At 38.6% G+C, this 19,632-nt stretch overlaps 1 long non-coding RNA gene and 1 other non-coding gene across 2 annotated transcripts in view; one reads left to right on the top strand and one right to left on the bottom strand.

Moving 5' to 3' along the window:
- Positions 1-19,632, bottom strand: part of LOC110573792 — a 106,395-nt gene that overhangs the window by 14,021 nt on the left and 72,742 nt on the right. The gene's annotated exons all lie outside the window — the stretch shown is intronic.
- LOC123323469 lies at positions 11,088-11,194 on the top strand. Its single transcript, XR_006539413.1, has one exon. It is a non-coding gene; the product is annotated as a U6 spliceosomal RNA (small nuclear RNA).

Below are 19,632 nucleotides of genomic sequence, written 5' to 3'. Positions count from 1 at the left end.
TTCTAAATAATACAAGGGACTAAGGCTACTTAAACTACATTCAGCCTTATCCTCTAACTTCCATTTTACATATTATTTCCCAGTATTTAAAGTGTAACTTGCTTTTGCTATTTCCCAAATTATTCCATTGTGATTACTGTTTTGTTAGAGACAATGTGCTTATATTTTTGCATCAGTGTCCTTTGGCATCACCATTAATTTTTGTATCTCACTCCGTCCTTCTGTGTTCAATTTCCTTATTACAGAAACACATCTTTTAAAAATTTATTTTTCTGAGTAAAAGCCTGAGAATGACCAATTCTCTTACAAGTTGGCAGTTTTCTCTCAATTGTTGTATAGCTTTCATTGGTACTAGTGGATGTCTGCTGACAGATTAATTAATTTATTGCTTTTTATTTCATAGGTCTTATTTCTGGTCAATTATAAGATGTTCCAAATGGCTTTGATTTTCTGCAGTTTCTCAATGATTTGTCTAGGTGAAAATTAATTTCATTTATGCTGCTTGGAACCTGGAGGGGCAGGGCTCTTGAATTTGAGTGAGCATGTTTTTCATTAATTAAAGAGTCAATACAATTTTCTCTTTGTATATTGTCTGTCCTTCATTCTCTGTGTATCATTTCAAAAATTCATATTGAATATGTTGCTCTTGCTATTCTATTTTCTATTTTTCTCAACTTTTCCTTTGTATTATTCATTTCTTTAGCTTTCTGTGCTGCATTCTGGGTAATTTTCTCACACCCAAATTCTAGTCAGTTAATCCATGGAGACAGAAAGTAGATTAGTGGTTGGGTTATGGAAACATTTCTCCAGATGAATTTTGTGTTTGGTTTCCTGGGTGTTCTTGGTTCAAGTTGGTACTACAAATAAGAACCCCAAATCTGTGTTAGTTGAGGCCCAGAAGCTAAGACCCTCAGATGAGAGCACTCTTACTCAAGACCAGCTTAAGAAAGATGAAGACTCAAAGTTTCTTCCTGTGTCTATCTGCTGAAGGGTGGATTTTTATCTGTTTCACCGTTTGTTTGAGGCTGAGCCCTTCAAGATCTTACTTCCAACTTCTCACCTCATTCAGGCTCAGGACAACAGTTTTGTCCCTGCGTGGGCATTAAAACCCAAGCCTGCAAATGACTAAGTCGTATCAACTCTCCCAGGCAGCCACAGCACTGGCCCACTTGCTGGCTTCTCTGGGATTTTAGCTCTTTCATTTCTGTCATCTCTATTTCTTATGACCACACATACTTACTTAAGCTATTTTTTCTTTTGAGAATGTCCAGATATCTTTAGCAAGATTTTTTTTCCTGCTATCTTAGGCTACCATGTTGTTGGAACCAGAGGTTTGTAATAACTTCATCAAGGGATTCCTTGCATCCAATCTCACAATTCTCAAATCTATTTTTACAATTACAGCCAGAGAGATGATTTTGAAATGCAAATGTTACTCTCTGACTTAAAAATGTGTCATGGCCCTAAGGAAAAAGATCAACTCCTTGGCATGACTACAAGGTTCCCCAGGATATGAATCATACCTATCTCTAAAATCTTACCCATGGGGCGCCTGGGTGGCTCAGTTAGTTAAGCACCCGACTCTTGATTTCGGCTCAGGTTATGATCTCGGGTTCCTGGGATTGAACCCCATGTCAGGCTCCACGATGCGTGTGGAGCCTGCTTAAGATTCTCTTTCCTCATTGTCTATTGTTGGTGATAAAGGATTGTTTTTCTGCAAACGGGTCATGTTCTCTTCTACTGCAGAGCATTTATATAAGCTGTTCTTTCTGCATAACCCCTCCCCACTTTTAGCATCTCTAATTCCTATTGTTCCTCCTGGTTTCTGCTTAAATGCTACTTCCTCCAAAAGGCCTTCACTATGTACACCCTGACGGCATGTGCACTTGCCACTTTATAACATCCTTAATCTTGTAATTATTGTCCAAGATCTGTCTTTCTGTCTTGGTGCTAAGCTTCCTAAGAAGTAAGACTGTCTATCTCGTTCACTCCTTTTGGTCTAGCAATTAATCTAGTGGCTGGCATATAGTAGGCCTTAATAAATCTTTGGGAACAAACAAATGAACAGATTAAGTACTCCATTTGTGAATGGAGTTCCCTGACTGAAGCTTTGCTTAACATCAGATTGCTGCCATCAGTTTTAAGAACAGAACAACTCTTTGGGCGCCTGGGTGGCTCAGTCGTTAAGCGTCTGCCTTTGGCTCAGGTCATGATCCCAGGGTCCTGGGATCGAGTCCCGCATTGGGCTCCCTGCTGGGCGGGAAGCCTGCTTCTCCCTCTCCCGCTCCCCCCTGCTTGTGTTCCCTCTCTCGCTGCGTCTCTCTGTCAAATAAATAAATAAAATCTTTAAAAATAAAAAGAACAAAACAACTCTTTAAGGAAATTTCTCTTTATATATATATATATATATATAGTGTTATTGGGAAAAGTGTGATTCTTGGGAAGTGAAGACTAAAGCAAGGTAGAAACCCAAATTCCTCTTTCAACTCATGCAAGGAAGGCTCTGAGCTGAACAGGCCAGAGGGAGAAAGACAGGCATGGTTTACAAAACTTCAGCGCTGGCATAGTAATGAGATTCAGTCAATGAGAATGCTTGGATGAGACAAAGGAATCTTTTAAAGGTGAGCAAAGATTTTCTATTTCTTCTGGATCAGCGACCTCCAGTGGGACTTAGAAAAGGCTTAGGACACATGTCGCCATGTTGTCAAAGAGCAGGTCATCTTGTCATCAAGTACAGAGTAAGCATGGAATCACTGGACTATGAATCAATAATACAATTTGGATTTCATCACCATCATGTCAAGATACTCCTTACACTGCCATCTCCAAAACCATTTATTTTAAGAATCAGGTATTCATTGATTAGAAGACCAGAATTTGTAATTGTGTCCAATACATTTTTATGACCACGTGAAACTTGATTCTATTTTCTTTTAACTTGAAGTTTAATCATTCACTGTTTTTTTTTTTTTTAAGATTTTATTTATTTGACAGAGAGAGACAGGCAGAGAGGGAACACAAGCAGGGGGAGTGGGAGAGGGAGAAGCAGGCTTCCCGCGGAGCAGAGAGCCCGATGCGGGGCTCGATCCCAGGACCCTGGGACCATGACCCGAGCCGAAGGCAGACGCTTAAGGACTGAGCCACCCAGGCGCCCCAATCATTCATTGCTTTTGCAGATAACGTCCTTTCATGCTAATATTCATTTTTACTGCAGGACACAGAGGCAAGCCTCTTTTTAAAGCTTCCTTCTATGTCAAGATATAGGATGAACATTACTTTTGATATGTGGTTTGTCTTTGCTTCTTTTCTTTCATCCTCCTCTTCCCTTTTATTTTTTATTTATTGGCGGAGGCAGAATGAGAGGGAGCTTAAAGAATGAGGTGTTTTCTTTTCAGAGTCTACTAAGTATCCTTTCCTATTGACTCCATCAGGAAGATAAAAAACAAAGCCAAAAAAGTAATTTTAAAAGATAAAACAAACAAAAAGCAAACATTTCAAAAGTGATTATTCTTATTTTCTGAAAAAAGTCCTGATACAGCAGTCTATGATATAAAAATATGACCATTTAAAAAGCTCTCTGTAGATATATCCATTACTACCATGGGAAGTAGATGTTAGAAAAATTTAAAAGTCTCTATTAGAGGGAGAGAATAGATTACGAAAAGCAATTCTCAGGGCAGTGAGGATATCTAAATTGTCTCCCTTTACTTCCAATAGTTCATCAAATACTGACGAAATTTTTTACTTACTTAATGTGCCTGAAATTCTGATATTGAAGATTCAAGTAGCTTATCAAAGCTATCTTTTAAGAATTCAAATTCCTTTGGAAGGATTAAGGAATCATTTTCATGTTAGTGTAAATTAGTTCAACCAGACTGCTTTCATATTATCTCAATTTCACTGAATAACTCAGATATTCAGAGTTTTGATGGGGAAGGGATAGAGTATTGGGGACAGCACGAAGATACAGATATCCTTTTTCTCATTTTTACATTTTTTTTATTAAAAAATTTTTTTTATTAACATATAATGTATTATTTGTTTCAGGGGTACAGGTCTGTGATTCATCAGTCTTACACAACTCACCAAGGCACATACCCTCCCCAATGTCCATCACCCAGCCACCCCCTCCCTCCCACCCCCCTCCACTTCAGCAACCCTCAGTTTGTTTCCTGAGATTAAGAGTCTCTTATGGTTTGTCTCCCTCTCTGGTTTCGTCTTGTTTCATTTTTCCCTCCCTTCCCCTGTGATCCTCTGCCTTGTTTCTCAAATTCCTCCTATCGGTGAGATCATATGATACTTGTCTTTCTCTGATTAAATTATTTCACTTAGCATAATACCCTCTAGTTCCATCTTTGTCATGCAAATGCAAGATTTCATTTTTTTGATGGCTGCATAATATTCTGTAAGATACAGATATCCTTAAGGAGGGGGGCAAAAAAGGCAATATAAGACTCATAAAGAGAGATAGGAAAGTACTAAAGTAAAAGGGAATTTTATTCTTTCTCCCAACACTGGAATTAATTCAGTATTCAGGCATTGTATATAATAGTATAATAGTATAGTTAATATATATATTATACATAATATATAGATAGATATAGTTAATAATACTATTAATATTAGAGTCTGGCTAAATCATGGTTTATACAGTCTTTTAGAACTATCTATATGACCTAGTTGCCATTTAAATGTATTTATTGGAAAAGATATTCTGAGGTTGGAAAGATACCTTGAGATTCAAATCTTGATGTATAATCATACTTTTGATATTATAGATTGTTCCTAAGTTGCTACGTGCATCATATCACATCACTTGGGAATATAAAATTTTAGGCCAGATACAGTAAGAACCTAGATGCTTAATTATTAGTTATTCTTCCTTTGAATTCATAAAGAAAATAAAAGTCTTAACATATCCACTCCTTGCCTGGTTGGGGAGAGAAAAACCTCTCTCCAGTACTTTTCCAGACTAATGCTTATTTTTGGAGAGTAAGCTGTTAGAGTCTACTGACATTTATAAGGAAGAAAGAGAAAAATCCTCATTTTTTCAGTTCTCAAGTTGTCACCTATCAGGAACATAGCCAAGAACAAAAAATAAGTTATAAAAATATCTCTGAGTGACCCAAGTACCAATATGCCCTGTTTTTTACTCATAAGAAAACTACTCAGATTAATCTCAACCCTCATTTACTCTTACTTTACATACACTTCCAGTAAGTTGCATTGTCTGGTTTCCAAGTCCAAAACCGTCTGGAAGCAGTGAACTAGAGATGGTATGGGAAGAGGCCCTTATGTAACCTCGTGGAACATTGTAAGTGACGTATTACTTTTAAGAGAATTTATCTTTATTTTCCTTAAAACATTTTTTTGAAGCTTATCTCTCTTGAGTAAATACTCTTTCCCAACTTCAGGGCTGAGCACTTCAGACATTACTTAATTATCTCTCCCTCAATTTGATGAGGTAGGAATTACTATCAGCATGCAATCTCTTCAACTTCTCCTCCCTTTACTCTCATAGAACTAAGTGGTTAGGTAGGGATATTACATTTATTGAATTCATATTAAGTTCATATGATAGGGGCGCCTGGGTGGCTCAGTCGGTTAAGCGACTGCCTTCGGCTCGGGTCATGATCCTGGAGTCCCGGGATCGAGTCCCGCATCGGGCTCCCGGCTCGGCGGGGAGTCTGCTTCTCCCTCTGACCCTCCTCCCTCTCTTGCTATCTGTCTCTCATTCTCTCTCTCGCAAATAAATAAATAAAATCTTTAAAAAAAAATTCATATGATAGGTTATGTAATATTTGAAGGAGAGCATGAAAGGTATTGTTCTAGGAAAATTTGCTATCATGATTGCTGTTAAGAGCCTATATATACATTCCTTTATCCTGACCACTCCACCTAACCTCCTGCCCCACCCCACCATTTCCACGGTAGATGATTTTTGCCTCTCATCAGAGAAGGGTCCAGGAAGGACATGGGCAGGTTTCCTACTTATCCCGCACCAGCAGCCAATCACCACCTTGTGCTTATACAGTTTGCTCTACCCTTAAATTTAGGCCGAACTTAGGCAAGCCTGCAAGCATATGTATGTATACGTACAAAATGTTCTCAAATTCACTAGTAATCAAGGAAATGCAAATTAAAATCTGTTCATATTACTTATAATAAGAATACATTGATGCTAGGAGTGGAAATTTGTAAAACAATTTAGAGGTTAACTTGGCAATACCCACCAATGTTATATCTATCCTAGTACCCAGAAATTCTACTCATAGGTCTATGTGCTAGGATTAACTCTCACACATGCACATACAGACAGAAATATAACACTACTATTGGGAGCAATTTTATGGTAGAAAAATCAGGAAGAATCCAAATGTCCATCAGCAAGACAGTGTTCCCATTATTGCTTTTCTACCCAATAGAATAATAAAGAGCAATGAAAAATCCACTGGCCCAGAGCTACATATATCCACATGGATGAAAATCCAAGTTTAATACTGAATGAGGAAAGCAAGTTTCAGAAGGATACAAACAGTATACCATTTATATAAAATTTAAAACACTAAATATTATTCAAGCAAATATATATACAAAATCAAACTCCAAAGAAATCCTCTAAATCCTAGGCCACGATTACCTTTGGAAAGTGTAAATTTTTATCAAAGAGGCATCAACAAGGAGCATTAATTCTTTTGGTAATATATCATTTTTTTAAGTTGAGCGAGACGTACATATGTATCTGTTTTATTATTTCAATACTTTTTTGTATGACTGAAATATTTCAATATAAATTAAAAATATGTAAAATTAAGGGTGCCTGGTTGGCTCATTTGGTAGAGCCTGTGACTCCTGATCTTGGGGATGTGAGTTTGAGCCCCACACTGAGTGTAGAGATTATTTTATGTATATACACACACACACACATATATAAAATACTGGTTACTACTAAGTCACAAAAACTGACACACCCCAGCCAAAACTCTCTTAAACGAATATCATCAAGATGACAATGGAGTTACATGTGAGACAGGAAACCATCAAAATCCTAGAGGAGAACATAGGCAGCAACCTCTTTGACCTCGGCTACAGCAGCTTCTTACTAGACATGTTACCGGAGGCAAGGGAAACAAAAGCAAAAACGAACTATTGGGACTTCATCAAGATAAAGAGTTTCTGCACAGCGAAGGAAACAATCAACAAAACTATGGAATGGGAGAAGATTTTTGCAAATGGCATATCTGATAAAGTGTTAGTATCCAAAATCTATAAAGAACTTATCAAACTCAACGCCCATAAAACAAATAATCCAGTTAAGAAATGGGAAGGCATGAATACACATTTTCCAAAAAAGGCATCCAGATGGCTAACAGACACATGAAAAGATGCTCAACATCACTCACCATCAGGAAAATGCAAATCAAAACCACAATGAGATACCACCTCACACCTGTCAGGATGGCTAAAATTAACAAGTCAGGAAATGACAGATGTTGGCGAGGATGCGGAGAAAGGGGAACCCTCCTACACTGTTGGTGGGAATGCAAACTGGTGCAGCCATTCTGGAGAACAGTATGGAGGTTCCTCAGAAAGTTGAAAACAGGACCCTATGACCAAGCAATTGCACTACTAGGTATTTACCCAAAGGATACAAAAAATACAGATTCGAAGGGGCACATGCACCCCGATGTTTATAGCAGCATTCTCAACAATAGCCAAACTGTAGAGAGAGCCCAAATGTCCTTCGAATGATGAATGGATAAAGAAGATGTGGTATATATACACAACGGAATATTATTCAGCCACAATAAAGAATGAAATCTTGCCATTTGCAAGGACATGGATGGAGCTAGAGTGCATCATGCTAAGTGAAATAAGTCAGTAAGAGAAAGACAAATACCATATGATTTCACTCATATGTGGAATCTAAGAAACAAAACAGATAAACATATGGGAAGGGGGAAAAAAGACAGAGAGAGGGAAACAAACCATAAGAGACTTTTAACAATAAAGAACAAACTGAGGGGGCGCCTGGGTGGCTCAGTCAGTTAAGCGTCTGCCTTCGGCTCAGGTCATGATCCCAGGGTCCTGGGATCGAGCCCCACATCGGGCTCCCTGCTCCGCGGGGAGCCTGCTTCTCCCTCTCCCACTCCCCCTGCTTGTGTTCCCTCTCTCGCTGTGTCTCTCTCTGTCAAATAAATAAATAAAATCTTAAAAAAACCCAAAAAACAACCTGAGGGTTGCTGGACGGGAGGTGGGCAGAGGGTGGGCTGAATGGGTGACGGGCATTAAGGAGGGTACTTGTTATGATGAACCCTGGGTGCTGTACGTAAGTGATGAATCACTGAATTCTACCCCTGAAACCAATGTGGCACTAATTAGAATTTAAATAAAAATTTGAAGGAAAAAAAAGCTGACAATAGAGTTGCATTTCCCCAAAATTCAATTACTTGCTAACCTCCACTAATAGAAAAAAAAAAAAGCTGAATTTCAGGAAGTGGAAAGATGCAAATATTCAGACACAAATGGGTACACACACACACACACACACATGCATAGACACACATACTCACCTGCACACTCATTAATAGCTATGGTAAAAAAATTCATGTATGAAAAGCATGTATATTATACTTTGAAAAATATGATAAGTAGGCATTTTAATGGCCATAATAAGTGACAACTAGCTTCAGGGAAGAGGACAAAACAATACATTATCCAGAAACAAACTGCAAAAGCTCAGGAGCATGGAGTGATTTAATGTAGGACCAAATGTTTATGATAATAACATATATTATTATTATTATAGTCTCTGCTTTTATTGTCTATAAATCTGTCAGTTTTTCTGTCCACTCTTTTATTCCCTTAACACTACACTTTAACCAATCAAGCAATGTTACATTCTCTACTTTTTTACTTCTAGAAGCTCAACCATCAATAACACGCCCCTCTAACTCATGCAGATGCAGTGATTATTCCTAAGTGGGCTAATAAAGAGGGGCACAGAGGGAATTCCACTCTTTGAACAGTGTATTTCATTCCAGGTGCCTGCTGCCTATGTGAGCGAGGAGAAATGGCTAAAAAGCAAAGCCCATTGCTTTGTACTGGCCTCACCATATCATGGATCTATAGGAGCAGTTTCTATAGCCAGGAATTAAGGTCTTCATATTGCTTTTTATTTTCAGAGAGAAATAGTGTTCATGAAACTAAAATAACCCATTCTTTTTGCTCGGGATCATTGAGATGCCCTATTGTAGAATTCCTTAGTTGTTTGCACCACTGATGTTACGTATCCTCTTGCTCAGATGTAAACTCCTGGATTCAGTCCACTAAGCTTATGTAAATAACTTGCTGAGATTCATTTAGAGTGAAATTTTAGTTTCTTTTTACTCCTGAAGGTGATGGTTCTAATTTTTAGCAGAAATGTGCCCTAGGCTAGCGGGTTCGGGCTTAAACTCGTTTCTTATTCATTGTCAATAGTTGCCTTTTAGGTTGATGTAATGAGTAAAGCTTAGAGGTGAAGTCCACCCAGACAGGATCTTTTTCAAGAAAGGCATGCTGCGTAGACCTTTGTCCCAAAGTAAGGGAGCAACTAGTCACAAGGCCGGCTGAAGCCTTCCACTGACACCTCTACTTTATGATGCTCAACAGGGAGTCTGCTTCTCCCTCAGGGAGTCTGCTTCTCCCTCTGACCCTTCCCCCCCCCCCACTCTCTCTTAAATACATACATACATAAAGGAAGGGGGGGAAATTGACGACTGCAGGGTTGAGAAAGTACTCTCAAAGTTTTTGTCCTTGACACCTCACCTTCCATTCTTTGCCCCTTTCATAGCTCTCTTCTCAAGACAATTCCCCCATTGTCTCCTTTACTTTTTCTATCGTGGATGAGTGTTATCTAATAAAATAATTGAAAACAAGTGCTTTGGTGAGTCACTTTGCGATGTCGGCCATAAATTTCAAGAGATAATTTGCAGGTTGACATTTTTAAGAGATTTATCACCATCCAAGAGAAGAAACACACCTACTACATTTATTGTATGTGTTGCTACAATATGGTGCTCGTGACTTGATGATAATCTACAGTTCATGCTGTAGTGGGATTTATCCAAAATGATGAGATTTCTCTTTCTTCCACAAAACATGTAACACGCTATTGACCATATAAAGAGGCAAGTTAAATCTATGTTATTGAACGTTGAGTTTTTAGAATATCTATAGTGTTCACTTCAAAAAGTGCACATTCTTCTTTTATTAGTAAAATTTTTCCAGTTTGTATTTGTCATTAATCTTACTGTTACATTTTACTGAGACTTTTACTTTATAATCAACTCCTCAGGCTTCAGGCCAACTTGATATCAAAAGGCTTCTCACAGGGTGGCTGGCGTAAGGGGAAGATGAGTGCAGGGTATGTGGAAACTCACTACTATCTTTGCAACTCTTCCGTAAATCAAAAATTATTTCAAGACAAAATGTTTTCTTTTCTGTTGTTTTGTTTTTAAAGCCTTCTCAGGTGAATTTTTTCATTTGTCAGTGTGTTGACATTGGATTGAATTTTCTATCTGAACTTTATTAAATTTTTTCTTTCTTCTTTTCTGAGACAGCAGGTATGTGCCAAAGAGTATGGTCAAATATGTGCAACTTTTATGTAAAAAGTATGTATTCTTGTGAGAGATTTTTTTTTTTTCCATTAAGAAGGGAAAAATGGCCATTTCTTTTAAACATCGAGAGCATAAGACAGTGGGTGCACTCTAGAAATCCAGCTGCTTCTTGAGGTCCACGTGCAAACAGTGTTTCCCCTCTTCACATTGAGCAACAAGCTCAAACTTCAGATTACATCATCGGCTATAAATTGTTTTATTAAAAGTTTCTCTAGGATGGCTTTCTTCAAATCCTTTTATTTTTATCAGGAAAAAAAATTTTAAGCAGAGAAAGTACTCAAATAATTTAGGCAGAAGTGAAAATTAATTTCAGCGTATGTTTTCCAATCGGGTTTCCATTTTATAAACAGAATTACAGAAAGCAAAATTTAGCATAAATGGGTGAATTTTGGGTCTTATTGGGCTGATATCTAAAAGCAGATCAATGGGGTGCTTGCTTCAGCAGCGCACATACTAAAATTGGAACGATACAGAGAGGAGTAGCATAGTCTCTGCGCAAGGATGACACACAAATTTGTGACACATTCCATATTTTGATGTCCTTTAAAATTATGTTCAGTTCTTCACCTTAATAAAGTCACCCTGGTATCAAAAAAATAAAATAAAAGCAGATAACGGGAATGCAGACCCTCCTAGATCTTTGATACGCACAATATTAGTTACTACTTGGAAAAAAAAAGACATACCAAAACACATCTGGAATTGACCTTTCTTTCCTTCTTTTTTTCCCCAGGCATAGTCATCTTGCTAGCCACATGCACCACGCATTCAGAGAAAGGGCCATTTTAGTATGGCTGCTGAATGTTATATAATGTGCTTCTAGGAAGCACCAATATATATGGAACCCTCTTTTACAAAGCTACACCTTGCACTGGGAATTGGAAGGCAATTTATTTTCAGAGTCTTTCTTTTTCTCTTTGGCTGGAAGGCTCAACCAGCCCTTCCTAGGTAGTCTCCCCTTGGGTAATCTTCCTAGCAACATCTCAGCAAGCAGACAATTAGTTTTTCCTTGGACAAGCTACAATTCATGTTATTGGGCAGACTGAAGATGTTCTTGTAAGGCTGTTCTTAATCGAGCTCTCTATTCTGGGTGCTCCTTCAGTCACTTCTACATGTGGGATTGCCTTAAGGTTTCTCTTCAACCGGAAGTTCTGCCACGTTCTAGGTTCATGGGTTTTTTCTACCAACTTCAGACATCTGGAGTGCACTGGCTATGCCCAGAGAGAGGTAGATGACCTCTTTGAGACCTCTAGTCTCTTCTTTCTTGTCTTGATGGGCCAAAATTATTAGTTGCTTATGGTAGGGTGGACATGTTGAATCTCAAATCTGCCAATGCCCCAGGCCAACTTATTGAGTCTTTTGTCATCTATAAAATAAAGGTCATAATTCTTACCTCTTAGAGATTTTGTGACAGTTTAACATGATTGATTTCATATCTACATAGATACAGATATATAAAATCCCCCTGCATGTGCTCCATATCTTTGGTTTTCTCACGTTTTCATTTAAATTCCAGTTAGTGAACACACAGTGTAATATTAGTTTCAGGTGCACAATTTACTGACTCAACACTTCCATACAACACGTGGTGCTCATCACAAGTGCACTCCTTAACCCCCATCACCTATTTCGCCCATCCCCCCACCCACCTCCCCTCTGGTAACCATCAGTTTGTTCTCTAGAGTTAAGAGTCTGTTTCTTGGTTTGCCTTTCTCTTTTTTTCCTTTGTTCATTTGTTTTGTTTCTTAAATTCCACATATGAGTAAGATCATATGGTACATGTCTTTCTCTGACTGACTTCTTTTGATTAGCATAATACTCTCTAGCTCCATCCACGTTGCTGCAAATGGCAAGATTTTATTCTTTTTTATGGCTGAGTAATAGTCCACTGTGTATATATACTACATGTCCTTTATCCATTCACCAGTCAATGGACATTTGGGTTCTTTCCATGATTTGGCTATTGTTGATAATGCTGCTATAAAGATCGGGGTGCATGTATCCCTTCAAATTAGTTTTTTTTTTTTGTAAATACCAAGTAGTGTAATTGCTGAATTGTAGGGTAGTTCTATTTTTAACTTTTTGAAGAAACTCCATGCTGTTTTTCAGAGTGGCTTGCCTTTCTGAAAAGGCTCTTGCCTTTTTATGCGCTCTAGAGTTGGTAGTGGTGGCTACTCTTAGTCCCTCTAGAGGGCAGCCCCAAGCAGTATCCCTGAGAAGCCATCAAGTTTGACCCACTGTGTGGCATATTTCTGCCCAGATGTCTCACTTTTTAGCAATAAGTGGAAAGTCTTTCAGGGGGCTTAGTGATGCAAGACTGATACTAGGGGTGATACTAGGAAATGTTTCTTCAAAGCTGACACTCTATCTGCTGCGTCTTGAAACCTAGTCCTTCAGTGACCCAAGAGAGCCCACCAAGCAGGCGATAATAGTTGTTGCTTCCTCTGTAGTGTTGAATGTTGCTACCAGAAGAACTAGGCAAAAAATCCTGGGCTGAGAATCACAGAATTCAAACTGAATCACAGATATCCTCTATTCACTCAAGCCCACAGTCCAAACTAAGTGCAATAATGATGCCAGTTTGTTTATGCACAAGCACATTCTCTATTATGGATTGTTGAGTCTGCCATGCTGTTCTATCCAACCCATTATGCTCTTTCTTTCATTGCTCCTTACTTTAATTCTATTGACCTTTCAAACTTTAGCTTAAAATCCGTCTGTTCCACCAAATCTCTCTAGATCACTCGTCTCAGCCTGAAGTTATGTATCTCTTCTTTGAATTGCTGTTGGTATAGTCATGCATTAGCCTGTGATTATCATCATCCTCTCAAAGCACCATTTAAAAATTTCATTGTTATCTAATGAGAAACATGTATCAGGTTTATTTTCTCAAAAAAGTTGGCGAACCCTTTGAGAGAATACATTATACCTTTTTGGTATCTGCCATAATGCCTACAATATCTTAGTGGATATGATATTTTCATTTGCATAATGGCTTCTTCAAATACCTGCAAACCATCAACTCTCAAAGATTTCAGCTACTGGAGAAGGTCAAGTGGATATGAATAATCCAACACTTGAATTATTCAAAAATCATTTATACTGAGTTTTGGAAGACATTAGTGGCAGCTACATTCTTTCCCTAATAAATGATTTATAAAAAAATAATAGTAACATCAACACTCACTAGGCCTTTATGCTTTTCAGAGCTCAGCTTGAACTAATGATTCACCCATATTTCTCCAAGCACCTGGAACAGAAGGTGAAAAGATAAGGCCCAGTCAAGGACTGGTTATAAGAAAAGCCTAGAGATTACAGTTTCCTTGGTACTCCACATAGTACCCACAAGCATACTGGTCTATACCTATGCATTTGCCACATTTCACTTGTGTTTCTCACTGATAATAGTTGATAAGTGAGAGCAGCACACAGCCTACATTTACATTCTGGTTTTCTCATTTCCTAGCTCTGTAATCATGGATAACTTACCTAACCTCTGTATTTGAGGATACTCCTGAACAAAATTGGAATAGTAACAGTGCATATTTCATAGGTTTTTTGGTATGGGACTTAAAATGGTTTATGTAAGATGCTTAGCACAATGTCTCAAATGTTAAAGAGAGAATGAGCAAGTGCAAGAATGCAAGAGTAGAAGAGGGTCACTAGAAGTTTTATTTTCTTCCTTTATTCTCCTAGAATCCAAAGTGTAAAGAATACCTGAGAGGGAAGAGTAGCTACATGTAAAGATAACCCAAACCATGTTCTTCTCTTGGGAGAGAATGATAGGAAAGAAAAGCGGTACAAAACCAGTGTAAGAGCAACTCGTAAATGGGTACAGAATTTCTAAGTGTGAGCCATTGGAGGGATCCTATTAGCTACTGGAGGCTACATGTAAACAACACAGAGTGCCTCAACCAATAACATATGTTTGACTTCCAGAAGCTTCCAGAGGGTGGACTTTGTGCCTAACTCAATTTATAGGCCAACTGATGATGTCATTGAGTTCCTGCTATGATGTTGGGGCTGGTGACCCAAAGAACATTTAAGGGCTCAAGGTTTTGGAGGGGGAGGTGGGACACAGGTGCAAACACAACTACAGCTTGGAGCAGGAGGAATGTGAATAAAAAAGGAAGCAAGAGTTCAAGCTATCACATAAAAAGTGCCAAATTAGGGCTACAGAAAGAAGATATTACCAGGGTCACTGAGAGAGAACTGTCTAGAAGGGGTGATTTCAGCCAGACGTTGAAGGTTGAATAGGAGGTTAATTTAAGCATGCCACAGCCATGTGTTAGGATAAAAAGAACACTCACTCTTGCCTCCAATAGGCCTGAGGTTAGAAGCCAGGTTCCATTCTTCATGAGCTGCATTTACTAAATAATACGTACTTTCAAGACTATTGTGGGAAATATTTGTTAAGTATCTAGTATGGTGTCTGGCATATAGTATAGCCTCAAATATAATAGCTACTATTGGTAACCATAGAGTCTTGGAGTATTCTTTTTTTTTTTTTTTTTTGATGATGTTGCCTTAAGCACTGGTAAGCACAGCTGTTTCACATTTCCTCTCTATGAGCCTGAGTAGCAGTGGTAAACATCTGCAGGGGTTTCTGTGCTCACCTACCTGAAAATACCATAGGGAAAGGATAGCCGAGGTTCAGAGTATCCAGAAGCCCACGACAGAAGCAAAGGAACAAGCTCAAGCCAGTCATGACAGCAAACTCCAAGGACAGTCAAGGTCCTTGGAAAGGGCTGATCTATACTGAACAATAAATCTGGGACACTTTGCCTTTATCTTTCCTTCCTCCTTCTCCTTCACTCCTTCCTTTTCTTCAAGGTGCTTTGCTCTTCCCATCAATGGATAAAGTCAGCAGCCTAATCAAACTCCTAAACACTAAGAGTTAAGGGATTTATTAAGTCACTCTTCCCACAGACATTGGCGTTTCAAATATTTCAAGAGATGGTAAATGTTTAATTTAAATCATGCATGCCTGAGAGCAGGAGTTTGGGTATTAGCAGTCAGTCAATGATGCAGTTGAGAGGGGGGTGGTTATGACCAGAACTACTGAATTCATTTGAAAAATTTATATGGAGAAAAGCATGGTGGAAGGAAAAGGTGCTTGCATTTAGAATTAGGGGAGCTACCTTAAAATCCCAACTCTGGCACTTTTTAAGAATTGATCCTTATCAAGTAATTTTACTCTCCTGTTCTCATTTTCTCCAGTGAGTAATAAGAATGAAAATCCTTAACTTATACAGGATGTTGTGAGGGTTAGACAAGCACTTCTCAAACTGAATGTGTACACAGACTACTTGGGCATCTTGTTAAAATACAGATTCTGATTCAGGAATTCTGGAATGGGGCCCAAGGTTCTGCATTTCAAATGAGCTCTCAGATGGTGCCAATGCTGCTGATCCAAGGACCCCATTTTGAGTAGCAAGAGGCTGTTAGATAATGTAATTAATGATAAAGTGGGCTTTCTTCCCAGATAATTGGGTGGGAAGAGATCATTTCTCACCCTGGCTTGCTACCAGTTACAAAAATAAAGTCAAGTCGAGGCTGGAGAAATGTAGAGAAGAAAAAATTGCTGTCAGAGTTTGGGGAGGGAGCTACTGCTTAATCAGAAAGGCTGAAAACTGTATTTTTTCACCTTGGAAGGAGCTGCTCAGCAATGGCCTGGCCAGGAGTGCTTGAGGGGAGGCCAACGGTACTGTGAATTTTCCTCATCCAAGCACCAAGCGATGGCTGCCAATGTTTCCTAATGAGGGCTGTCTAGTTCCAGTGTGGCCTTTACTTGCTGTTCATTTGCTCCTTTTTCACTTGGTTGTAAACAGGATTGATGTTTATCTTAGGGAGACTAATCTCTTGGTTTCGGTGTTCTTGCATTTCATTTTCTTTCTACAAATGTGAGTGAGCTGGAGTTCTAAAAGTTTGCTTCATAAATAATCTGCTCTCAGAATGATTCCTGCCCTACGCTTCATCCTTTCTCTCTCGCCTTCCTGGTCTTGCTCGCCCTGCTAATGACGGTAAACTACATTCTGGAGGAACTGAGTGCAGTATCAATGCAGCCACATCATTAACACTGTCTCATTTAGAGGCTCAATTATCCTATAGTTGAAAAACACTGTGTTTCTATACACAGGATTAAAACCGTCCTCTTGACCTAGAGTTAGTTAATTTTAATCAGCCGGGAAAGTGTAACCATGCCAGCCAGGGCAATATGACCTCCTGAGTCTATGCACACATTGTTGATAAACACTTGTAAAGCCCCATGTCATGGGGCTAGTCATGCACAAGACATTATAGAGAAGATGATTAGAGCAATCAAAAAGGAAAGCCAAATTCTCCTCTAGCAGGATGGAGAAGACAATGTGAAGGAGCTAAAGGGGAGGGAGGTAGAAGTTGGATCAATGTTCGTTTGCCTAGGCGGGCAGACAAACGGGTGTTTCATGTGCAAAGTGAAGGGAGGTTTAGTGAGTCTGTAAAATGAATTAAAAATTTGTGTTAAAAGAGCTTTTGGTAATTTAAAAAGTTAATCCTCGACAACACATTTAAAAAATTAAGGGGTATTTTAAAAACACACTTATTGAGGTAAAACTGACATATAATAAATATCATGTATTTAAGAAGTACAGTTTAAGTTTTGACATATGTATACACCAGTGAGACTACTACCACCATCAAAATAATGAACATACCTATCACATATGCTGCCTTGTGGCCCTTTGCCATCCTTCTTCCTGCCCTTCCCATCACATCCCCCATCCCCAGGAAATAACTGATTTGCTTTCTGTCACTATAGTTTGCATTTTATAGAATTTTATATCAGTAGAGTCCAATAGTGCATACTTTTTTTGATTGACTTCTCTCACTCTGCATAATTATTTTGTGATTCATCCATGTCGTTATGTGTTCATTCTTTTTATTGCTGAATAATATTCCATTATATGGGTATATCATTGTTTATACATTAACCTGTTGATAGACATTTGGGTGGTTTCCAATTTTTGGCTGTTACAAATAAAGCTTTGATGGTAGTCTTTGTATAGGCATATACTATCTTTTTATCAGATAAATACCTAGGAGTAGAATGATCAAATCATATGGCAGGTGTTTAACTTTTTTTTTTTTTAAGATTTTATTTATTTATTCATGAGAGACAGAGAGAGAGAGAGAGAGAGAGAGAGAGAGAGAGAGAGGCAGAGGGAGAAGCAGGCTCCCAAGGAGCAGGGAGCCCGATGCGGGACTCGATCTCAGGACCCTGGGATCATGACCTGAGCTGAAGGCAGATGCTTAACCATCTGAGCCACCCAGGCGCCCAGGTGTTTAACTTTTAAAGAAATTGCCACGAACTGTTCTCCAAAGTGGTTGTATATTCCCACCAGCGGGGTATGAAAATTCCTTTCTCCATATCCTTGCAAACACTTGATATGTTTGTCTTTGTTATTTTAGAACTTTGAATGCATGTAGTAGTATCTCATTGTGGTTTTAATTTTCATTTCCCTATGACAAATGATATTGAGCATATTTATATTGATTATTTGTCATCTGCATGAAGTGCTTTCTTTGATGAAGTGTCTGTTCAATCTTTTCCCCATTTCATATTGGGATATTTGTTTACTTTTTATTAAGTTTGGGAGTTTTGAAATATATTTTGGGTACAAGTCTCTTATTAGAGAGATGGTTTGCAAATACAGAGCTAGCACTTCAGTGGATTCAGAGGTGAATAAGAGCTAGACCCTGTTTCTAGGAGCTCACAACTCAACAAAGGGATCAGGACAATAATAAATAATTGCTGAACACCGTGTGAGCTATAATCAAGACCCTTGCTGTGGGAGTGTAGAAGAGAGTACAATAAATTTCACCCAGGAGAGCACGGAGAGATTTCCCAGAGGAGGGGAACTTAAAGCTTCGTTTTGAAATGTGAAGAGTTGGGTAAGTTAAGAACATCTGTAAAAGAACATTCTAGGCAAAGAGAATCTGTGCAAAGGTAGGAAGGTAGGTTTGGGAATCATGAGTTCTGGATGACCAGAGGGAACAGGGAAGGGTGAAAAAGGGTAAGACAAGGAAGGCTGAGACTAGCTTGTCAGATTGTGGAAAGTTTTGTAGGTTAGGCTTAAGAATCCGAGCTTCATCTTCAAAGCAATAGGGAGTCTGGTAAAGGGTTTTAAGCTTCAGAGTAAAATGGTCAGATTTGCATTTTAAGAAAATGTCCTGCAGTGATAGTGAAGGATTAGAGGATAATGAATTCAGAAAGATTGACAAGAACCTAAACAAAGCAGTAATAGCACGGATAAGGGAGGAGGGAATGGATTCTCAAGATATTTAAGAGGAGTGGTAGCTGTTGGTAAATGTTTAGATGTTATGGGTGAGGGAGATGGCGGTATATGGGCTGGCTCCCAGATTCTAGTTGAGATAACGGGATGATTTGGGGCATATTCCTTACATCCAGGAATATATGAATTGAAACAGGAGAGGTGGGGAGTATTAGAGGTTCATCTCGTATCATTGATTCATTAATTCATTAATTTAGTGCATTTTTACTGAGTTTCTACCATATGTTAGGAATTAGATATCTGATGGAGATCAAAGTAGATACCGTGATAGCCTTCACAAAGTAAAAAGTCTAGCATGGAAGAGAGAAAATGAAATAGTCCCACAAATGTGTAATTTAAAACAATTGGCTCTGAATTGCCTAAAGTAAAACAGGAGGGTTTTTGGATAGTGCATTCAGGTAGATCTCAGTCTCAGGAAACACTACCTTGAAGAAGTAGTTTAAGGGGAAATCTGAAGGAGGTAGGCTGAAGAAGATCAAAGAATAATGTTTCCAGTAGAAGGAACAAGGCAGGTTAAATACTACAGGTCATCCAGGTGGAGGTTTCCAATAAGTAGATAGAAACGGGTACCCAGAAACAAGGCCTCAGATGGAGAAGTTATCAATCCATGGGGGCAAGTAAAACCATGGCAGAGAATGAGA

The sequence above is a fragment of the Neomonachus schauinslandi genome, chromosome X (genome assembly GCF_002201575.2).
Source record: "Neomonachus schauinslandi chromosome X, ASM220157v2, whole genome shotgun sequence".
NCBI classification, from domain to species: Eukaryota; Metazoa; Chordata; class Mammalia; order Carnivora; family Phocidae; genus Neomonachus; species Neomonachus schauinslandi.
Note: the sequence above shows the minus strand (reverse complement) of the source record. Positions and strands in the feature narration are given on the sequence as shown.